Source organism: Notolepis coatsorum (assembly GCF_963971535.1).
Source record: "Notolepis coatsorum genome assembly, chromosome: 15".
Lineage (NCBI taxonomy): Eukaryota > Metazoa > Chordata > Actinopteri > Aulopiformes > Paralepididae > Notolepis > Notolepis coatsorum.
In genome coordinates this window covers 15,720,587-15,736,673 of record NC_140179.1, presented here as the reverse complement: position 1 = coordinate 15,736,673, position 16,087 = coordinate 15,720,587, and the positions used below count along the sequence as shown (strand labels likewise).

General features: G+C 39.9%; 1 protein-coding gene across 1 annotated transcript in view; it reads left to right on the top strand.

Moving 5' to 3' along the window:
* Positions 1-16,087, top strand: part of LOC311242199 (cytoplasmic phosphatidylinositol transfer protein 1-like) — a 58,954-nt gene that overhangs the window by 31,844 nt on the left and 11,023 nt on the right. The gene's annotated exons all lie outside the window — the stretch shown is intronic.

The window sequence follows — 16,087 nt, the reverse complement described above, 5'->3', positions numbered from 1 at the left end:
TCCTGGTCTATATGGAGGTGTAGTGGTTACTTCCTGGTCTACAGGCAGGTGTAGTGGTTACTTCCTGGTCTATAGGGAGGTGTAGTGGTTACTTCCTGGGCTATAGGGAGGTGTAGTGGTTACTTCCTTGTATATAGGGAGGTGTAGTGGTTACTTCCTGGTCTATAGGGAGGTGTAGTGGTTACTTCCTGGTCTATAGGGAGGTGTAGTGGTTACTTCCTGGTCTATAGGGAGGTGTAGTGGTTACTTCCTGGTCTATAGGGAGGTGTAGTGGTTACTTCCTGGTCTACAGGGAGGTGTAGTGGTTACTTCCTGGTCTATAGGGAGGTGTAATGGTTACTTCCTGGTCTATAGGGAGCTGTAGTGGTTACTTCCTGGTCTATAGGGAGGTGTAGTGATTACTCCCTGGTCTACAGGGAGGTGTAGTGGTTACTTCCTGGTCTACAGGGAGGTGTAGTGGTTACTTCCTGGTCTATAGGGAGGTGTAGTGGTTACTTTCTGGTCTATAGGGAGGTGTAGTGGTTACTTCCTGGTCTACAGGGAGGTGTAGTGGTTACTTCCTGGTCTATAGGTGGGTGTAGTGGTTACGTCATTATTGTTTCCGGCCGGTCCACCTCATTTGAAAACGCAACGTATTTCCCCATTGCCCATTTCTAAATCGTCTCGTTTAAAACAAATAAAGCATGAACATTTGCATGGTGTACCTTTCTGTGAGTATTCATCCACAATCTATAGCTCAACATGAAAATATTCACATTTAATCCTAAAATAATTACGTCGAATTTTATTTTAACCAAAAATGCTTAATGTAAGGCCCAAATTAAATTGACATTATCAACTTCAGAGGCCAGAATGTGGGACCTATAAACACATTTACATCCAATAGCATTGTGAGGCTGAACAACAGGACCATTGACTATGTAAATATGTTAAAAAAATAAATACAATTAAAATGCTATTTTTTTTTAAATATCCAAAAGCTAAAAGTGATGTTGTAATTTTGCAACCAAGGGTCTTACAGGGTATACAATAATGTTAGTGATAGAAGGGAACTCATTTTGTGCAAAAAATGGAAAGCTTGCCAATGTTCATGAGGCAGAATTGTTAAAATAGCCGATAATCCATTTTCCCAATAATAATAATAATAATAACTTTATTTGTATAGCACTTTTCATACAGAGGTTGCAGTTCAAAGTGCTTCACAACAGTAAAAAATACAGGTATAAGCGAGCATAAAATTTTTAAATGTAAATACAAAGGGATAAAGACGTAGCAAGGTTAGGCAAATCACAGTTCTTCAACAATATAAACTAGACAATTCCGCGCGGGGGCAATTGTGAAAGTGTGGGTGACGCCTGTGCACCGCCGGCCAACGGGAGAGGGTCTCTCGCGAGTCTCTATGACAAACGGTTCAAAGGATACAAAAAGGGGGCGCGGCCTAAGGATCGGGGGAGTGGTCAACATAGACCATTTGAAACTTTTCCGAGTTTGACATTTTTCGGACTTTTCCGAGTTTTAGAAATTGTTTGGACTTTTCCGAGTTTTTGAAATTCTTCAGACTTTTCAGAGTTTTTGAAATGTATCAGACTTTTCTGAGTTTTTGAAATTTTTCGGACTTTTCCGAGTTTTTGAAATTTTTCAGAGTTTTCAGATTTGTCCAAGTTTTTGAAATGTTTCAGACTTTTCAGAGTTTTTGAAATTTTACAGAGCTGGTCCACGCTGCTCCGTGTCTATTATGAAATGACAATTGCGCAGTTGTTGACACGCCCCTGCAAAAAAAAATATAACCCTCCCAGTAGAGATACCTATGGTAAAACACTTTAGATGCTTGGGAGTGGAAATATTCCCCACCATAAGACAAACGGTGAAGCACAATTTTCTATATTTTCTCCCATCCCAATTTCGTATCATCCAATTCAACCCTCCCCTGTCACGAACGCTGTTTCTTGCCTCCCACAAGCCGGCTGCAATGTGGACTAAGTCATACATAGCACAAGTCCCCTCCGGTACTTGAGGTAACAGCAGTTGCATCTTTTCACCTGCGCAGCTCGATCTCTCAGTGGCGAGGAGTAACGCGTGGGAGGCTCACGCTGCCCCCGACACTTCCTGATTCTACTGCGCAGGCGCACCAACCGACCTGTAGGAGTCGCTGTCCATAACGCCCGATCCCCACCCATCAGTTTCCCACCCCCTAATACGGCCAATGTGTATTAGTACGGACGACCAGCTAAACTGAAAGCAAATGTGGAGCGCTGGGCTCGAACAGGCAAGCCCAGCGTCTCCAGATTTCGTGGCGAGCGCCTTGCCCACTACGCCACATAGCCGCCCTAAGTCCGAACATTTTTAAAAACTCGGAGAAATTCGAAAAATTCAAAAACTCGGAAAAGTCTGATAAATTTCAAAAACTCGGAAAAGTCTGAAGAATTTCAAAAACTCGGAAAAGTCCAAACAATTTCTAAAACTCGGAAAAGTCCGAAAAATTTCAAACTCGGAAAAGTCCGAAAAATCTCGAATGGTCTGAAAAGTCAGAAAAAATTCTAAAAGTCCGAAAAGTTTCAAATGGTCTATGTTGACCACTCCCCCGATCCTTAGGCCGTGCCCCCTTTTTGTATCCTTTGAACCGTTTGTCATAGAGACTCGCGAGCAGTGATGGGAATAACGGCACTATAAGTAACTTCGTTACTAACGGCGTTCGTTTTTTCAGTAACGAGTAATCTAACGGATTACTCTTCCAATCTTAATAACGTTGTTACCGTTACTAAAAAAAAATGCGGCGCGTTACTATGAATGAACCTGTTTCTTTCATCAGACATATCTCTGCGCCGAGAGGCAATATTATGTTCTTCCTTGTTTAGTGGACAGTGCGCGAGCCAAGCATACATGCTGACGATTGGCTGAGGTTGAATACAATGTCATGGTAAGCCAATCAGAGGTGGAGGTGGGCGGGTGTCTAAAGCATCCAGAGTCTGACACACAGCGCGACAAGACAAGCGATCACTGATCAGTGATCAGTCAGCATGAGAGCGCGGTCCGTGTAGTGTACGTTTTGAGCTAAAAAACGAATCCAACGAACAACACAAGCGACTCAGTCAACATGAGACCGCGGGTCCATGAGCGTTTTGTGTTCACTCTTTGCAGCGCAGGGCACTGAGTGGCTCTACTGCAGTGCTGACAGCCTTATCAACAGTGCTGCACTTCCTGGTTTAATAGGCTTGAAGCCTTCAGGTGCTCAGAGATATAATATATCTGTATGTCATGCATGTCTTAAATGTAATGATTAGATTAGTTTAGATGATTCGATTAGATTCTTATATCTGTATGTTGTGTATGTCATTGATTGATTGAAAAGTTTATTAACAGATTGCAGAATGGGTACAGTACAGTACAGCTCAATACATACAATTGTTAAGGGGATGCAGACCAGAGAAAGACTTTCGTCATAAATGTCATGAATTGAAAATGGGGGACCCTGATGTAAACAAGACGAAACTCTTTCTCTGGTCTGCATCCCCTTAACAATTGTGTGTATTGAGCCGTACTGTATTGTACCCATTCTGAAATCTGTTAATTAAAATGTTCAATCAATCAGTATATATTTGTTATTTATTTTTGGTATAGTGCTTAACAAGCATAATTTAATGTTGCCCAGTTGTGGCCTGTTGAGGGGCAATACATATCAAAAGTTCCAAAACATCTATTCTGTTTGTATTTGTATGATCCACTATATAAACATAGTAATTATAATATCTACATAGCCTACATGGCATTTGATTGGAGGCTAGTCTCACTTTGTCCCACAGCAACATTAAAATAGTTTAGATTTGTGTATGTTGTTTATGTAAAAAAAAATCTTGAAAGTAACGCAATAGTTACTTTCTGAAGTAACTAGTTACTTTTATAATTTGTAACTGAGTAAGTAATTTAGTTACTTTTTGGAAGAAGTAACTAGTAACTGTAACTAGTTACTTTTTTAAAGTAACTTGCCCAACACTGCTCGCGAGAGACCATCTCCCGTTGGCCGGCGGTGCACAGGCGTCACCCACACTTTCACAATTGCCCCCGCGCGGAATTGTCTAGTATGAGAATTGAAGTTCAGTTCTGAATCTATGATAACCCCGAGACTAGTGACCTCAGATTTGATCCAAGGGGTTAGTCCTCCCAGGTTCTTTATTAATGTTTCTTTTTTAGTTTTGGGGCCGATAATTAGAATTTCAGTTTTGTTCTCGTTTAGTTTCAGGAAGTTCTTACTCATCCATTTATTTATTGCCAGTAAGCAGTCTGTAATGGAGCTAATCGCTGTATCATTTGGTTCAGCAGATATGTACAGTTGTGTATCATCCGCATAGCTATGGAAATCTACATTATGTTCTCTGATGATATCACCCAGCGGTAACATGTAAAGGGAGAAGAGTAAAGGACCTAAGCAACTCCCTTGTGCAACTCCATAGTTGTTGTCGTATATATCAGACATGTGATCTCCTAGTTTAACATAGAATTTCCTCCCTCTGATGTATGTTTTAAACCAGCACATGTTCTGAGAAACCGACATGGTTTTCAACACGATCGATTAGAATATCGTGATCGATTGTATCAAATGCTGCACTGAGATCTAGCAGGATAAGGATGGAGATCTTATTCTCATCAGAATTTAGCCTGAGGTCACTGATTATTTTGGTGAGGGCAGTTTCAGTGCTATGATATTTTCTGAATCCCAACTGAAATTCTTCTAAGATGTTGTTTTCTTCAAGAAAGGAATTTATTTGAACTGAAACTATCTTTTCAAGTACTTTACTAATAAATGGTAGGTTGGATATTGGACGATAATTTGCCATTACATTACTATCCAAGTTAGGTTTTTTTTAGTAATGGCTTTACAACTGCTGTTTTAAAGACATCTGGGAAAATATCAGTTCTAAGGGAAGTGTTTATGATATCTAGCACAGGGCTTGAAACACTATTAAACACCCGTTTGAAGAAAGCTGTAGGTATAGGGTCAATGTCTGAGGTGGAGGAGTTACATTCTGAGACAGTTTTGCAGAGTACATCTAATGTGATGCATGTGAATCTTCTCATGGTTACATTGCGCGGTTTGCTGCAATCAGCTTTATTTCCATCATGAGTAATGCTGGCCCTGATCAAGGTTATTTTGTTGTTAAAGAATAGTGCAAGTTCTTCACACTTAACCGTTGATGACTGAGGAGGTGTAGGCGCAGTGTTGAGTAGTACATTAATAGTGGAACCCCCTCTGCGTGCCCTCCTGTCTCCGGAGGTCTCGTAGTGGTGACCGGAGTGCCGGACGTCCCGCGATGATGTCGGGGAGTTTGCGACCCTCTCTGCGCCGCCCCCTATCTCCCTGTCTCCGGCTGTCCCTGAGCAATGACCGGAGTGTTGAATGTCCCGTGATTAAGACGGGGAGGACGCGACCCTCTCTGCGCCGCCCCTGTGCCTCAAATAGATTCGCTATCAGCTCTATCTTCAATCTTTCAAAATGTTCAGTTGCTATCGCTATAAGCTCTATCTTTAAATCTTTCAAAATGTTCAGTTGCTATTGCATGCACTCATCTGTGTTTCACTACACACTTGAGTGCATGCTTACCAACTGTTATTCTGCAACACTACTATCACCGACATCTAAGAAGGGAGATCCCCCCTTGAATGGCCCTTCTAAGGTTTCTCTCCTCCACACTGCCTGTGGAGCATTTTTACCTATTGTTAGGTTTTAGTGAGTTTTTCCTTACCTTCGCGTGGGGTATGTCTGGGAGTGCTTGCATTCTTTCATTTATTTGCATTTATTTTAAATTTGTTGGACCTTATGGTGTCCTTGTTCTGTTCTTGACTTATTGTTATGTTTTCTTCTTGACTTGTTTAAAGAAGACCTGTACGGCCCATGGGGACATTAACGTGTGTTGTTGGGCCTTATAAATAAATTTGATTTGATTTGATTTGATTTGGAAAAAATTATTCTGGAGTTTCCAGAATTTTCTGTAATGATTTTAGAGAAGTAGTCTTTCCTTGCTAAGCGGATGGTTTTATTATAAGCAGTTAAAGCATCTTTGTATATATCACAGCATATGGTGGTTTTTGTTTTTCTCCATTTTCGCTCCGCTGCACGACATTTCCTTTTTTCTTTGTTGACCGTATTATAGTTCAACCAGGGCGAGGCTCTGGTTTTCTTCTTTTTCGTTTTTAGTGGGGCGACAGAATTTAATACAGATGACAGTGCATTATTGAGATTTTCTACCATTTCATTTAGAGAGCTGTCATGAGTGTGTGGTTCATGTAGTCTGATAAGATCAATGAACTTTGATTCAGCCTTGTCGTTTAGGAGCCTCTTTTGAACTATGATTTCTTTTTTTGTTTTTGTAAGGGTTATTTGAGTATCAAAAAATATACAGTGATGGTCGGAGAGAGGTAATTAAGTTATTGAGACATTTTTTATGCTTAGCCCAGTTGTTGTTATAACTAAGTCTAATGTTTTGATTGATTGATTGATTGAAAAGTTTATTAACAGATTGCAGAATGGGTACAGTACAGTACAGCTCTATACATACAATTGTTAAGGGAATGCAGACCAGAGAAAGACTTTCGTCTTGTTTACATCAGGGTCCCCCATTTTCAATTCATCATAACATATATGACATACATGACATACAGATAGACAGTACTGCTACATCTATACATTTATGACATATCAGATTTGCAAATACAGTACTGTTTGTGATACAAAAGTGTCCAGAAAAGGAGTGTATATACATTTGGCGTAGAAACTGTACATTGGAGGAGGTTGGATGGGTGGGGTGGGGTTGGGTGGGTTGGGTGAGGGCTGTACATTGGAGGTGGGGGGGGGGGGGGTTGGGTAGTATTCCCAAGCCTGTGAGTTGCATTTGTTATATGCTGTGTTAGGTCAAAGCTATCCAGTAGATTTTTTAGTTCTATAGTTTTGGAGCCTGTTTTCTTATTAAAATGGATGTTCAAGTCTCCATTTAGGATCACCTTATCATATCCGGTAATACATAGTGAAATCAGTTCAGAGAGCTCCTGTATAAATATTGTCTAGGCGGGCGGTATATTGTGACGATAATGGTTGATTCTGTTTTGAGCTCAATGGCAAGATATTCCATCGACATAGTTCTGTGATTCTAAACAAGAGTTTTGAGGAGAAAATTGCTGCAACCCCTCCCCCCCTTCTATTTTTTCTGGGTATTTGAAAAAAATTATAGTCTGGTGGACAAGCCTCTATCATTATTGATGTAGCTGTGTCATTATTTAGCCATGTCTCTACTAGGCAGATGCAAAGAAATCTAAGTTATTTTCTTTAATCAGATCATTTACTAAAAATGTTTTATTATTCAGTGATCTGACATTTAGGAGGGCTAATTTTATTTGTTGGACTTCTTTAGAGGAGGTCTGCTTTGGCTTGACCTTGATGGCCCTGAGGTTAATAGCAGGTAAACGCATTGATGATGTATAGTTTTTACCATGCCATTGGCTGGTTATGATTACCGGTATGTTTTGAGAGATGGCATGGTAGTTGTACTATACTGTACTGTACTCAGGATGGGTTGATTTGATTGGCGGACTGTCCATCTCCTCTAGTGCATGATGACGAGCTGATTTGATTAGCTCTTTCAGGGACATTAGATCAGACGAAATGGCCTTGTGTGATATGGGGGGAGGGGAGGACGCCTTGTGCTGCTGCTGCACCTCATGGGGAGATTGTGTCCTTCGTGATTATCTCTTGTGCTGGTATGAGTTTGATATCCTTGGAGGCCATTAAGGCATGACGCATGTTTGCTGCCAGAAGCCTCGATCCTAAGCGATTTGGGAAGAAGCCATTTCTTTGAAAGCGTTCTGGGTTATTCCAGAAAACATTGAAATTGTCAATGAATTTCAGGCCTAGTATAAGACAGGCAGACCCTAACCATGAATTAAAATTTAGGAGTCGACTAAAGGCTTCTTGTCCTCTGCGAAAGCATGCAATTGGTCCACTGATGGACACATCAGTGTCTATGTACACTGAACGTGTGTTCATTAAACGTGTGAAATCCTCTTTCAATGTCTCTGTGCCCGTCTTCTTTCGCAGGATGTCAAACGATCCAGAGTGAATGACAATTTTTGTTATGCCCGGTCTGATGAGTGTTGGAAGTATTTCGGCCAGCTCTTTCACAGATGTGTTGTCTAGACATATATTTTCTGTGTTTGCCATTTCCATATACCTTGTTGTGGAATCTCCAATCAGTATGCAGTCTGTTTTCTGTGTGAGGTTAGCATTTTTCTTTCCAACAGTTCTGGGGCCGTTTGTTTTTGGATTAGGCCTAGTCTGCCGGTTCTTACCACAGTCCTGTGGCCTTGGTGAAGCCTCGCTAGCTGTACCACTAGCCTTCTCAATAGCGGCATGTTAGCGCTAGTCTCGTTTCTTCGGCGTCGGCTACCGCAACGTTCTCCTCGGCGCATGGTAGTCTCTTCGCTGTTAGCCGTTAGCTCAGTCTAGGTCGTGTTTGCTAGCCGCGTCGCTCGTGGCTCTGTTTTCCTCGTCGTCTCATCGTTAGCGTGTGCTCCGATGTGCCGGCTGTTTGCTTCGCTAGCACTAGCGTGAGCTCCGGCATGCCAGCTGTTTCCTTCGCTAGTGTTAGCGTGAGCTCCGGTATTCCTGCTATTAGCGTCGTTAGCACGAGCTCCGTTACGCTCGCCGTTTGCTTCGCTAGCATCGTTAGCCACGCTTCTAAGTCTCTTTGCTTTGGGTGTTGATATGCCTGTTTCCGAGAGTAGGTTGAAACTATTTCCTGGCGGTACCGGGGGTGAGGTAATAGTCGTGTTCCTGGTTCGTTTATTCCTCCTTTTATCCTTGACGGTGGTCCACTGCTTTGATTTAGCTCCTAGGTTGTGCCAAGGACCGTCTTTTGGGTGGTGCTGTTCTGTAGCTAGCCTAGGTCAGGTCTCAATCATGGTATCGTTGGCTATATTTGTAGTAGCTTCAAAAAAAGTCAATGAGTCGCAGGATAGAAACTCGAGCCTCCAGCTCTACAATCCTCTTACTCATCCTCAGGCAGCTAGTACATTCTGTGGGAGAGCCGAGTCCCGGCATCTTCCCTTATTTCTTGTCTTTTCAGGTTAGGCTAAACTGAAGCTAAGCTAGGTACTTAGCTGGTGATGGTGGGTCTTGTTTTCTTTCAGCCGGGGTCTTTATGAAGTATTCTCGCCTTTCATAAATATCTTCGCCTTCAGCAGTGCCCGACATAGTCCTTTGTGTGTAGCTGATAAGACGGAGACTTCTTCATCTCGCTGGTCCTCCCACGGAGAGATCTCGCTACTCGTCCTTTCGGCGAAGTACTGCGGTCATAAATCTAAATAAATAAATGCACAGTTCTGGTGAAGTACCATAGGAACTGGGAGTTAACGTATTTAGAGTTGAAAGGGCTATAATAAATCATTAAGGTAGCGATAGGCAGAAAAACACGGAGCGACAGTAAAAAGCAGATTGCATAGCAGAAGCAGGAAGTATATGTAATATATAGGGATGTCCGATATTATCGGCCGACCGATATTATCGGCCGATATCGGCAGTAAAATGTGATATCGGAAAATATCGGTATCGGTTTAAAAACAAACAAAAAACAATAACAATATTTGTTATATCACTGATTCTTGAGAGTCGGGACAAAACACTTTTTAATATTATATTTTGAGAATGCACACTATATTGATTAGAGTTGTATATTCATGTAGAGAAAGGTCTGAGCTATTTAACCATGTAAAGGTGCGGGCTCTACATAGAAAAACATTTTGAACAAATTCACATGTTTCCCTTTGAAACTTGATTTGGGTTAACTCCGTCAGACACACAAAAAAGTATATAATTCTAATTATTCCAGTCCAACAAGAATCTAAGGTTCTGAAGTATGTTGTAATAGTGTTTAGTTACTCTGGTATGCAATCAAATATAATATATAAACCTCAGGTGTAATTTCACACTATTCTGAAAACACAGATTTAGAAATATTTGCATTTTCAAACTTTGTTTTTAATTTTGATATGATAAAAAAAAGATCATTAAGTAAATAAGACAAGAGGATGAAGATCTGATGCTCCTTTATTACTTAAACAACATAAACTGAAGAAGGAATTTGTATTTTCCACAGAATTAACAAAAACAAACATCTGACGGTGTTGACAAAGATCTGACGGAGTTGACGAGAAACTGACAGAGTTGACTAAATTGTATATGCATCTCTGATAAATGAACACATGCATTTTTTAAACAGATGGAAGTGACAATGATAAGAACTAATAACTCCTTGTTAATGTTAATACTGAACATTTTGTTAACTCAATTGTAATAACAACAAACTTTACATACACTGTTTCCAACTATTACAAAATGCACTGTTTCCAACAACAAAAACAGTCATGGAGACAGGACCCCTTCTTCTCGTCCCTGTTTTCATCTACCCAACTTCCTGATCTCCACGTTCTCACCCTGCACTTCTCCTCTTCGTTTCCTTCTGCATTTCCGATTAGTTTCACTATGATGTCTTGAACTGGGCAGAAACAGAACCTTTTCTGTTGGACCATGGGGATGCAGAAATTCCACTTTTACATCTTGTTGATCAGTATCCACATCGATGATCTTGGCTAGCCACCAGTGGTCATCATATTAGGGCGGGCCATACTTTTGTGCAAACATGAATTTTAAAGAAATCTTAACATGAGGGGTGTCTAAAATATGTGTTTCTTGTGGGGAATTAAAATATAGGAAACATTTTCAGAAATGATAACTCTAACTTACATCATTTTGTATTTCAAACTGGCAGATTTGACCATTTTTCACCCCTTTGCAGGGCCGGACTGGGGGAATTATTCAGGCCAGGAAATATAGTGCGAAATATAGCCCAAGTCAGGCACATTTTTAAGCAGGGGGTCTGGGGGTCCCCCACCAGGAAGATTTTTGTTACAATGACTTAATTCCCTACATGCTGGTGCAGGACTTTTAAAATGTTTACCCTTTAAATGCCATTGTTTGTGATGGCATCACAAATTATTGTTAAAAAAACACACACATTTAAATATTTTCAATATATCAAATGCAAAGTGGATTTTTCTGGGGGGGATTATTACAGGCTAATAATTGTTATAATCATCATGTGTCAATGATTAGCAACAACACTGATTTTGATGGATTTTTAGTTTTTGTAATGTCAGACTTAACAAGTTAGAGTATTTCATTTTTAATCTGACATTACAAGAACATTTTAAATGGTTATGATCAGGACTGAAGTTGAATAAAAGATTTATGCAGGGAAAAAATGACAGGGGATGATGATGATGCATGGTAACATTAGCTATGTTAGCTAGCTAGCATGTTTATTTTTATCACTGACTAACCTGGTGGTCCCGTGGTGCAAGAAAACATTTGGTCAATGTTGCCACATTTAGCGGCCACATTTAGCGGCAACATTTAGGGCGTCCCGTCTCTGCTCCATGCTTCCTCTTTTTTTCACTGTTGAAGTGTTGAAACATTTCATTTCCAGTAATTCCCATCTGACTGTTCTGTGAAATACAAGCAGTCAGCAGTATGTATTTTTCTCTCCCTCCCTCTCTGCCCCACCCTTCCTCTTTTTTCCACTGTTGAAACATTTCATTTCCAGTCATTTCCATCTGACTGTTCTGTGAAATACAAGCAGTAAGCAGTATGTATTTTTCTCTCTTTCCCTCTCTGCTCGACCCTTCCTCTTTTTCCACTGTCCATCTTCAAGCGCAGGTTATGCTTGAAATTTTTTGTCTTTCGCTGTCTCTCCCTGTCATTTTGCAGAAGTGCCATCTGCCATTCCATTCGCCATCTGAAGACATGGCTCAAAAGGGACTATACCTAGACAATAGCTTAAGGCACCCTTGCATGTTGTATGAGTCTGTATGTATATAAATGTTAAATGGTATATGTGATGTGTTGTGATGTCACGTTTTGTATGATGCATGTTTTAAGCATCACATTCCCCCACCCCCCTACAAGGACCACAATGGAAATAAGCTCTGAGCTTTTTTGTGTTTCATCCTTGGCAGTATATCCCGACTGTGCTCTTCTGTCACATGTTTATTTTTTATATTGTCAAATAAAGTCATTCATTCATTCATTCATTCATCTCAACTGTCAATCAGTTGTATGGCCTGGTACCGCCTCCACCAATCACATGCGGCTCCCTTTGTGTGTGTGTGACAGACAGACAGAGCTCCCGATGGCCAGTCCGGGCCTTCGCCATACATGGATGCCAACATGAATCTGAAGGAAATCCTAACATGCAAGGTGTCTAAATGATGCATTTCTTAATGGGGAATTTAAATATGATTTTTGGGATAGGATAACTCTAACCTACATAATTTTGTATTGCAAAATTTCGAAGATTTTAAAAGATATGGGAAATAATTTATAATGACAAAGCCATCATTAGCACTATCCATCATCACACATCGTCACACGTGCAGAGTTCAGGAAGAAATCCTGGACATTCTGTGTTACACCCTGTATGAATGTTGGCTTTTTCTGAGGATGCTCCCTTTCTCTCATTAACTTATAGGTTAACCCAAAGTCTTTCATTTGTTGAAGAAGACGATACTTTTTAAGAATCGTGCCTGATGAACTCAGTGCTGGTTTTTGGCGCCGTGGGCCAGGAGTTTGTTTGTTTGTCTTCAGCTCTCTTCTGAGGATGTGGTGGAATAGCAGGGCCTTTTGGATTTTCTGATTCCTTACTTTGCTTCCTGATAGCATATTCTTTGTTTCCGTGCCTGGAGAGTCCAGTGGTGATGTACAGTATTTGTAGCCTTTTTTCAGCACATTATTGTTTTTCTCAGGTTGTTTTGTTGCTTTGTTACATTTGTAATCTTCTCTTTTAAAGTTTGTATTTATCTTGAATGCCTTTTTCGTGTTTTACTTTGTTTCTGTTCCTGTCTGAGAGACTCTCTGCGCTGTCTGGCATTGTTATCTAGAATATCCTGATCTGGGGGGGTGTCTGCCTCCAGCACCGCACCTTCACAGGACCTTTTCTATCTGCACTTTTTCTGGACCTCTCTCCAATATTTTCTCCGATACCTCTGTGCCCTGTCTCCCATCTTGTCTATTTCTATAACTTTTTTGTCTTGAACCCTCTTTTTCCACCTTTGTCTTTCCTGCTCTTGCATGACATGTTTGCTCTCTTCGTCACTGTGTAATTCTTCTCTTCTCTTTCATTGGTACTCTCTATTTCTTCTCCTTCGCTCCTCAACTGACAATTTCTGTCTAGCCATGCTTTCCTATAATACAAAAGTCATGAAAATGTATTAGAATAAGACTATAAAATCAGGTGTCTATTTACTAAACATGATTGATTGATTGACGTTAAAGCTGCAGTGCGTAGTTTCTACAACTAGATGTTGCAAACATCTTCACACTGGCTTGTGCAGACAAAATCCATGTTCAGTGGAAGCAGTGGGAGAAAATTCAAAGACATTCATTCCAATAATCCTAGGGTATATTACAACTAGTGCTGTCAATGGATTAAAATATATAATCGTGATTAATCGCATGATTGTCCATAGTTAACTCGTGATTAATCATGAATTAATCGCATTTTTTTTAACATATCTTTTTTTATCTACCTTAAACAGATATTTTTCAAGTTCCAAGTTTTAATAATCTTATCAACATGAGTCAACAAATGCTTGCTTTATGCAGCCATTTAACACAAAAGGATGACCCTCATGCATTGCAAATTTACATCAAATTCAAAACAGAGTGATGCACAAAATAACTTAAAAGAAAATAATAATTTAAAACAATGAATAAAGTGTGCATGAAATAATAGGGGAAAGAAAACGTTAGGAACTTGTTACATTCACCCACACAAGGGCTGAGTAATCACACACCCCCCCTCTCTCTCTCTCACACTCACACTCTCCCGGCTCTCTTTCTCTCTTGCCCCTTCCTCATCTCTCTCACCCCCCTCTCTCTCTATATATATCTCACACACACACACACACACTTCAGAAACAAACATAGTATCAATGAGAGCATCAATAATACACCTGAGTGAAGTCTAGTAATACAAAAATAATAATAATCTTAAAAGTTAATCGTGAGTTAAAAAAAATAGTGGCGTTAATAGAATCGGGCGATAACGCGTTAATACCGTGTTAACTTTGACAGCCTTAATTACAACTGATAAGATTGTGACAACTGACTAGCAAAGAATTATCCTGTTGATCACTCCATACCATAATGTATTACACTATGGATGGAAAGTCAGAGAAAGGATGATGCAGCAATCTAGACACGCATGGACCAGTCCTATATTAAGAATTATTATAAAGATATTAAGATGAAATCAAATCAAATCAAATTTATTTGTAAGGCCCGACAACACACGTTAATGTCCCCATGGGCCGTACACGTCTTCTTTAAACAAGTCAAGAAGAAACATAACAATAAGTCAAGAACAGAACAAGAACACCATAAGGTCCAACAAATTTAAAAGAAATGCAAATAAATGAAAGAATGCAAGCACTCCCAGACATACCCCACGCGAAGGTAAGGAACAACTCACTAAAACCTAACAAATATCCACAGTTTACCACCGTGCCCCTCTGCTCTGATGATCTAAGTAAACAGTATAATAACAAGAATAACTGTTTTCTTCTGTCTTGTATCTCTTCTGGGATATGAAAGGGCAACATGGAACTCCTTCCCCGCTCTATAAGAGGCAAGAGTGTAGATGTTTGGTAGTGAAAACTACACACTGCACCATATTTTACATCAATCAATCAATCAACGTAGACAAGTGATATATTTATATTTATTTATTAACACATGTGCTGGGAAAGTAAGACAATTATTCAATAAGCAGACCACAGCCTGCCCATGCTCTGATGCATGCTATTATATGCACACTTCTGTGCAGATAAAACTCTGAAATAACATTTAAATCCTTTACCATGTTCAAAAATAGTATAACAATAGCATATTATGAGGTTATTGATGGATTTGTCAACTCCATCAGTTTACACGTCAACTCCGTCAGACACACAATCTGACGGAGTTGACAAAAGGGCACACATTTTCCCTCCAAGCCTGTATTGTGCACTGCAGCTAGCTAGTTTTTTTGGCAGTTGCATAGCTGTCTTAATAATCTCACTGAAACACTTGAATTCAATCCACTATTGTTTTTTTAAAAGTATAATAACGGAGAGACGGTGTTGACATGTTCCAGCTGTGACCATCGGAATATTGACATTGTTTGTCTAAAATATCAAAAAGTGTAAAACTTACCAGACCATGTGTGGTAGTGTTGCATTCACCACATTCAGGGGAAGGAAAAGGTTTCCTCAGGGATAGAGCTAGCCATGCTATTGCCTGATTTAATTAGGTTTATGAAAAGGTCTGACAGAGTTGACATAAACTGAGGACACAACTTTGATAGGTAGATTTCTATGGGCAATATTATTTGAGTTTCATGGCATGCATTGTTTTATACATGTATAACCCTTATCTTTGATTTGATATGTATGTTTTCACAAGTGGAGAGGTCTTTCAAGCTTTTTTGGGCTGGTCAATAATGTAACCCCTTGCTGAGGACAAGATAATTAACATGGGAGCTTCTAACCACAGATTATACATTTAAACAAATATCCCCCAAAAAACAAATATATGTGCTAAAACATAACATCAGTATACACAATACCTTTAGATGTAACTTTGTGAGTATATCACTCATTATGAATTTCTTAATTTTTTATATAAATTAGACTTTTCTATGTAGGACATGTTTTGTCCCAACTCTCAAGAATCAGTGATATATATATCCAGTGAAATGATTAGTTACCTGAAATTATTCAGTTTTTTGGACGGGGAAACCCTGCATATATCGGTATCGGTTGATATCGGTATCGGAAATTAAGAGTTGGACAATATCGCAATATCGGTATCGGTAAAAAAGCCAATATCGAGCATCCCTAGTAATATATGATAAATCCCTAAACGGGTGGACTTCGGGGGCGATCCAGAGTGACGTCAGACTACACCTCCCATTGGGTACCAAACACATTATGGGGACACATGTGGGTG